Source organism: Centrocercus urophasianus, unplaced genomic scaffold, assembly GCF_019232065.1.
Source record: "Centrocercus urophasianus isolate 14NV4802_14NV808 unplaced genomic scaffold, USGS_Curo_1.0 seq_12, whole genome shotgun sequence".
NCBI lineage: Eukaryota > Metazoa > Chordata > Aves > Galliformes > Phasianidae > Centrocercus > Centrocercus urophasianus.
In genome coordinates, this window is record NW_024884364.1 from 34,382,953 (window position 1) to 34,389,916 (window position 6,964).

Below are 6,964 nucleotides of genomic sequence, written 5' to 3' on the forward strand. Positions count from 1 at the left end.
ATTTGCAACACTTGGGTTCTTTGTGGCACCAGCTGAGACCCAAAGCAATATATGCAGGACCAACCACTGTCTAAGGACTAGCTGAAGGCACTCAGCAGGGCAGCTTTCCCAGCTTGAGTCCAAGAATGAGACTGAACCCGATATGACAGGAGAGAGTCATTTCCCTGGAAAGCAGAGTGACTTGTGTGTCTTCGGTTAAGCCGTCATTGCAGTGACTTGGAAAGGTAGATACAACTATGTTCCCTGGAAAAGGTTCTGAGATAAAAGAAGCATTGGCATTTCCATAGGATATGCCTGCAAGGGACGCACAATTAATTTTGTAACTCCTGCACATGTAAGAAATATTTCTAGAATAATTTATAGAGCAATATTTGCTTGAGAGCTGTGTTGCAGCTCATGCACTGAAAACAGAATTTAGCAATCAGCAAGGAATAGAAAAGGAAGCTGTTGTTTAAAGACATCCTTTCTGTGCATTGAGAAGTACACAATCAGGGTACCAATGCCATCAGTTAGTGCATATTCTGAATTGCTGTGAATAATGCTTTGATAAGTTCATGCATACTCATGACCTCATGTTAAGCAAAGAAATCTTAGAGTAGAAGCTAAAACAAGGTAGTAAGTATAAAAGAACAATTGTTTTTGAATGGAATTTGAAAAAAAAAAAACACATATGAAAGCTGTATGTAATCTACCTTTATGTACATTTTGTTCCAGCGGCAGAGCAAGATGCCAAGGTCACCTGCCAACAAGCAGAAAGCTTAGAGGTAGAGAAAGCTAGTTTTGAATGATAGAGACCTCATGAGCAAATGAGGGTGAACTTTATAACACAAAGAGCTTGTGTGTATGTGCAAAATTTTGCTGAGTGAATAGTGATACACATCTATATGTATATGCTGCATGATATCTGGAAGGATGGTTGTCCTACAGTCAGTCTTTAAAATACGTACATAAATGTGAACTTGGAAGTATGTGCAGGACTTGAATTCCTCATGGTATGAGGAGATAGGATGGTAGTTGTGTTCACATGTATTGGTCATCCATCAAACCAGCATTATCTACAATATCAAGCCAACAGTATCAATTGAACCCAGATTAAACTAAAAAGCCCAATTGTAAAGCTGCCAATATAAACTAACAACCAAAAAAATCAACCCGTAAACTTGAACAATTTGATATGAAGTGCCTGGCTCTATGTGCAGCATCAGCTGCCTTGAGAGGATCCAAGATTTCTATGTAAAAACAGTGGAGCTCTCATAGCAAGGCTGATGCCTTCGCAAGTTTTGCATCAAGAAATATTGCAGCTGCTCGCATGGTTGATTTGCCATGGACTGGGGGCCATAAGAGAAAAACTATATAGAGAGCTGAACAATTCATTTTCCTTTGCTTTTGATCTCACTGCACAGCAAAACATTAAAGTTACCTGTTAAAAAGCTGAAGATCCAGATGGGAGCAATGCTATAACTGCAGTGTCTGTGGCTGATGGCATTCCTCAAGAAGAGCTATTTAGACTTGTTCAGAAATGCTTCTGACAGTGTTAAAATGATGGGAGACAGAGGAATTTTGCTAAACTCTTCTCCCGTCATTTCTGCCATCAGTGGTCTGATAGTAATTGTAGGAAATTAGTTCAAAAAAGCAGCTGCAAACATGGGTGCAGCCTGAAGCTATCAGAGTTACTTCTGAGCTTTATTTCTCTCTGGAGGGGAATGCCCAGTCTCCCAGGAAACCAAGTCTGGATACAACCTCTTCTTGCCTTTCATACATGTCAATACCTATTTATAATTGTATTTTCTTCATGTAGGGTTGGAATACACACTAACTGCTGACTGCCGCTTTTTATTCTACAGTCAGTGGAAACACAAGTTTCAATTTTTCCCATTTTTGATTTGTGTTTAAGATATATCTCCTTTGCAGTGGCTCATGTACTGTCGCTTTTGAACAGAAGAGCACTAGGGAAATTCTAACTTTGAAATTAATTACAGGAATAAAGCCTTCTTTGCATATTTTCTAATTACCCCTTTCTTTGTTAATGCCAAATAATGCCTTCAGCATCTTCCTGGAAATAGTCTCATTGACCCTGTTCTGTGATTATCTCCCATCTGTGCTGTGAAAGCTATGGGTCTTCCATTTCCAATTCAGAAACCTCCAGAATTAAAACCATTAGTTGAAACAGTAAGAAGATTAATAAGCTGTGCAGGTGCATGTTGCGAACCATAAACAGCAGCCTTATCCAATCATGGGTGAAGGAGCTATAAACAAAGGTGGAGTGCCTTTCACTCTCCGACAGTCCCTATGATCCTGGTTCATGAGCAAATTAGACTTTAAAGTCACCTAACATTTTTGCAGATACTGTGAAAATTGCAAACATTTGGAGAACACTGCAAGAGAGGCGTGTGCCTGGAACCAGAATGAGTAAGACCGCACAGAACAGTGGAGAGCATCCTTGGGTGCTCAGCCCTTGCTTCTGCTTCATCCCCAGTGTTCCCACGTCCTGCCCATGTGCAGTACAAGTAGGGACGTGTGTGACAATGCATTTGCTTGTACAAGGGCTGCTCCAATAGTAATGCCTCCTATTCCATATGTTGGCCTGTAACATCAGAGGCAGACGGTGGTGGTATGGCAGTAGAGCCTGAACCTTCCCACTAATATCTCACTACATGTTGTTGCCATGTGACAGATGGCAGCAGAGGGGCACTCTGACACAATGGTGTCTGACAAGTTCGTATGAAACAAAGGTGTGTCACTGAATTCCTCCACGCAGAAAAAAATGGCACCCATTGACTTCCAAAAATACTTACTGAACATTTCTGGAGATCAAGCAGTGGATGTGGGCATAGTGAGTCGATGGGTGGTGCAGTTCAGCAGTGATGACAATGTTCACCTGCACTGGTGCAGATTGTTATGAGCTCTATACGCAGGCTTTTTCTCATTTCTGGCAAAAACATACAGCTAATGGTGGTGACTGTGTTGAAATTTTTTTTGTAGCTGAGAATTTGCTCAAATACTGCTATTGTGCTCTTTGTATCTGCTGTAGTTTCCATGGAAACAAATAGGAAGCATTACTTTTGGAGTTACTTACATAACTCAGTCACCATCCAGCAACACAGGTGCCTTGTAGAAGAGCACTGCTGAAGCAGGGCCATTCTGCCAACGTTACAAAATTCACAGAAAAGTGTGGGTGTGCGATTTTAGCTGCAAGGACCACGTGCCAGACCTTGCTCCCTTTTTTTTTTTTTTTCTTTTTGTCTTGTTTTTGGCTGCACAGCATGTTGTTCTTGTAGTTTGTTCTCATGATCCCTTGAGTCATGCTATGAGCTGTTTGCAGAAGAATTGGCAAATAGCCCTCATTGCACTGTCAGTGATTTAACCATTGCAAGTCAAGGTTTACACAGAATACTAACTGGGAGGCCCTAAAGCACTGGTGCAAGCCTGCAGCATGCTGAGCTGTTGTGTAAATTGAAGTCAAAAAGGTAAATTGCAAGTTTAAACTACAAACATATGAGTGAACAGTGGCTCTCTTAGCCACCCCTTAAAATGGACAATTCTGCTTTTCTATTGCCTCCTTGAGCTTTTATTTTTCATTGCAACATAAGCTAAGGCTTGTTTTCTGTTTTTTGTTGGTTTGTTGTTTTTTTTTGGCTGTTTCTTGAAGGTCTTGATGTTTCTTGGGATTTCTTCAAAGAAGATCAACAAAAACCAATCAGAAAATGAACACAGTCCTAATAATACCTAAAATGAACAACAGTGAGGCCCCAGTCCAGGCTCGATGCACTAATTTAAAATTAAGTTGGCCTGCACTCTTCATTTATTTACTCCCTCAGCAGCCCAAGGGAATATATGCAGTGTATGAAGTGAAGCACGTGCCTTTGCAAGAGCAGTGTTTATGTCATTCAAGGGAAAAAAATAATACTGCAAATGAAGAAACATCTCATTAGAATTGCATTTATAGCTCCCCAAATACCAGCCAAGTGTTTTTTTAAATATATATGTATACTTTGACTTTGAAATACATGTTGCTACCAAAAAAGGTCCTATAAGGAACCAGTGATATCATCCATTGTCTTAGGGTGTGTTTGAAGGTTGTTAAAGAGATGTCTGAAGAGAATGCAAGCAAAGGGGATGTAAAGACAGAAGGAAATGGAGGATATTGGGGAACAATTCCTATTTATGAGCAGCTCAATTAACAATGGGGCTGAGAATGTGATTCTCATCCCTGTCCTGACACAAGTTCCCACCACAAAGTTCTCTTCTGTACAGATGGTTCCCTCACAAGCAGTAGCTCAGGATCAAAAGCCATCCTGTACTCTCAAAACAGCTTTATATTAAAACTGGTTTTAATAAAATCAGTTTTGGATGAAATTTCAGCTCTTAAATTGCAGATTTCTGGGGTTGGATTCTGTTCATATTTCCATATTGCTCTATCCACATTTTGCTATAAGCGTTAGGTTATGGTCAACTGCTTTTATCTATCTCAGTAAAAATTTCCCTTTTAGAAAAAAATAAAGTTGGATGTTTGTTGTAAAACACCGTCAGGAATTCCCCAAGCTTATCCTTTTTTGCTTCCCTCTTGAAACTTTGAGATACATGCTATTGGATTGGGCATACTTTGTGTGTTGTAGGTCTGGGGAAAGCATGGATTTCTTTGTCTGAACTGCTGGAGGCAAAGAAGGCAGCTGCATGATTGCATGCACAGGAATTGCTTGTAAGCCTGACCTCCTAGAAACTACTGGGACTATCCAAGCCAACAGAAAAATGTGTTGTTTTTTGTCGTTTTGTTTTGTTTTTTACAGCACAGATAAAAATGGCAAAGCATTCCTAAAGATTGGTAGCTGTCCCATGAATTCAGTCTATGGAGTTCAACAAGCACTCTGCAGCTGAAAGAGCCTCTGAAAGTTTTCACTCAATTGCTGGCTGACTCCCCTCACCAGCTATCTTCCTGACGGAGGTTAAATGAGGATAAGCCTTTAAAACTCTAGTATTTTAAAACAAGTTACCTTATTTTTCGCTGATTTGGCATCTATTTCCATGGAAACAGAAGCAAGAACTAGAAGCCAAAAGCTGAAGTTGGCTGCACCACTGCTCTTGGCTTGTTCTACTTCCATTTCCATGGAAACTGATGTAAGATCAGTGCAAACAAGACAAAGTTTGCTTCTCTCTCTCTCTCTCTCTCTTTTTTCTTCTTCTTCTTTTTCTTTTTCTTTTTTTTTTTTTTTCAATTAACCCTTCTTTGATTTTCTCTTTCCAGTTGCCTTCGGTGCTAATGATGCAGTTACCAAGTCACTGGGAATGCAAGCAAGAGCAGCCCATGTACCTTGTGAATCAGTGCATGCATGCACGCATTTGTATGTGCACTCCATTTTCTAGCACTTTAGAGTACTCACTGATTTACTTTAAGGATGCTAAAAGTTACAATAAAATAAAATAAGTAACACACAAAGAAGCTAGCAAGGGATGGGGGAAGAACAGATTATTATGTTCCTTCATTAGCAGAATACTCTTCTGGTACAGGTTTATTGTCTCCTGGTAAACAAACGTTTCTCTTTTTTCCCCTCTAATCTGCAAGGCGTAGGAACATATGTCACAAGCCTATTAAGGTGCTCTGTTAGAGTCTCTGTACAGACTAGGGTTGGCCATGGCTCATGGAGCATAAGCCATTCAGATTCACTTTGGCCTCATGACTGAACCTGATCTGAGATTAAATCACATTTGGGGAACTGATACATTTACCCTGCTTAATTAACAGGGCTTTTGGTGCCAATCCCAGGAAGTCTGGATCCAGACATGTAAACCTCAAAGTAGTAAAGCATCGAATCATGTGCTGGAGTCCTCCATAAGCCCAAACAAATACAGTTTATGGACATGCTCAACTGCTCCACTTGCCCAAGTCCTGGACGCAGATGCTTACATGATGAAAAGTCTTCCCAGCTTGTAGCAATTTGATTGGGCTTGGGCAGCTTTAGAGGAGTCTCTGATCGATTTGATTATTGTTTCTTATGAAATGCATGGAGGAAGCCATTGGGACAAAATAGATAAACAGAAAGGGGGTGGCCTAGATCACACTTATAGCTACAAGAAAAACAGCAACAACAACAAAACCACCAGATTTATTGGCAGAAGAGAATAGAAGCCAAGGCTTTAAGAGAGAGATGAAAAATACAAGGAAAATTGTTTACATCTTGATTTGCTTCTGCTTCCAGTTAATAACATCTCTATCTTAGCCAGATTTTAAGAACTTGTTGAATTTTGCACCAGTGAATGTCCACACCTGATCTGTATCAACTCTGCTCCCACCTGACCAGGATTAGATATCTGAATATCAAAAATAGTTAATCATGGACCCATAGAATATCCTGAACTTGAAGGGACTCACAAGAATCATAGAGTTCAACTCCTGGCTCCACAAAGGGCCACCCAGAGTTAAAGAGTGGTGCCTGAGAGTGGTGTCCAACTGCTCTCTGAACTCTGACAACATGGGGCCATGCCCACTGCCCTGGTGAGCCTGTTCTATGCCCAGTGTCCTGTGGTGAAGAACTTGTTCCTAAAGCCCAACCTGACCCTCCCCTGATTCGAAGTGTTCTCACTACAATGACCTGTAATTAGCAGTTGTGTGGTGACTATAGAATTGTATTCTTTGGTACATACGAAAAATAAAGCTCACTCCCTAAAGTGCAACTGTAGTGGTTGTGTTATATTTATTGATATTCATAAGATGAATTAAATTCAGATCTGATTTTACTCCTTCTAGCGATGGGTTGGTCAAGACCATTTCCAAGGTTACTCAAAGAAGTCTTCATGTCTTTCTTACAAACTGTTTGACCTCTCCTTGAATTCAGACAGCTGCAATAACAAAACTGATGAAAAGCACAGATAAATGTACTATCACCCAAAGAAACAAGGAAAAAAAGGAGAGGGAAGGGAAAGGAAGGGAAGGGAAGGGAAGGGAAGGGAAGGGAAGGGAAGGGAAGGG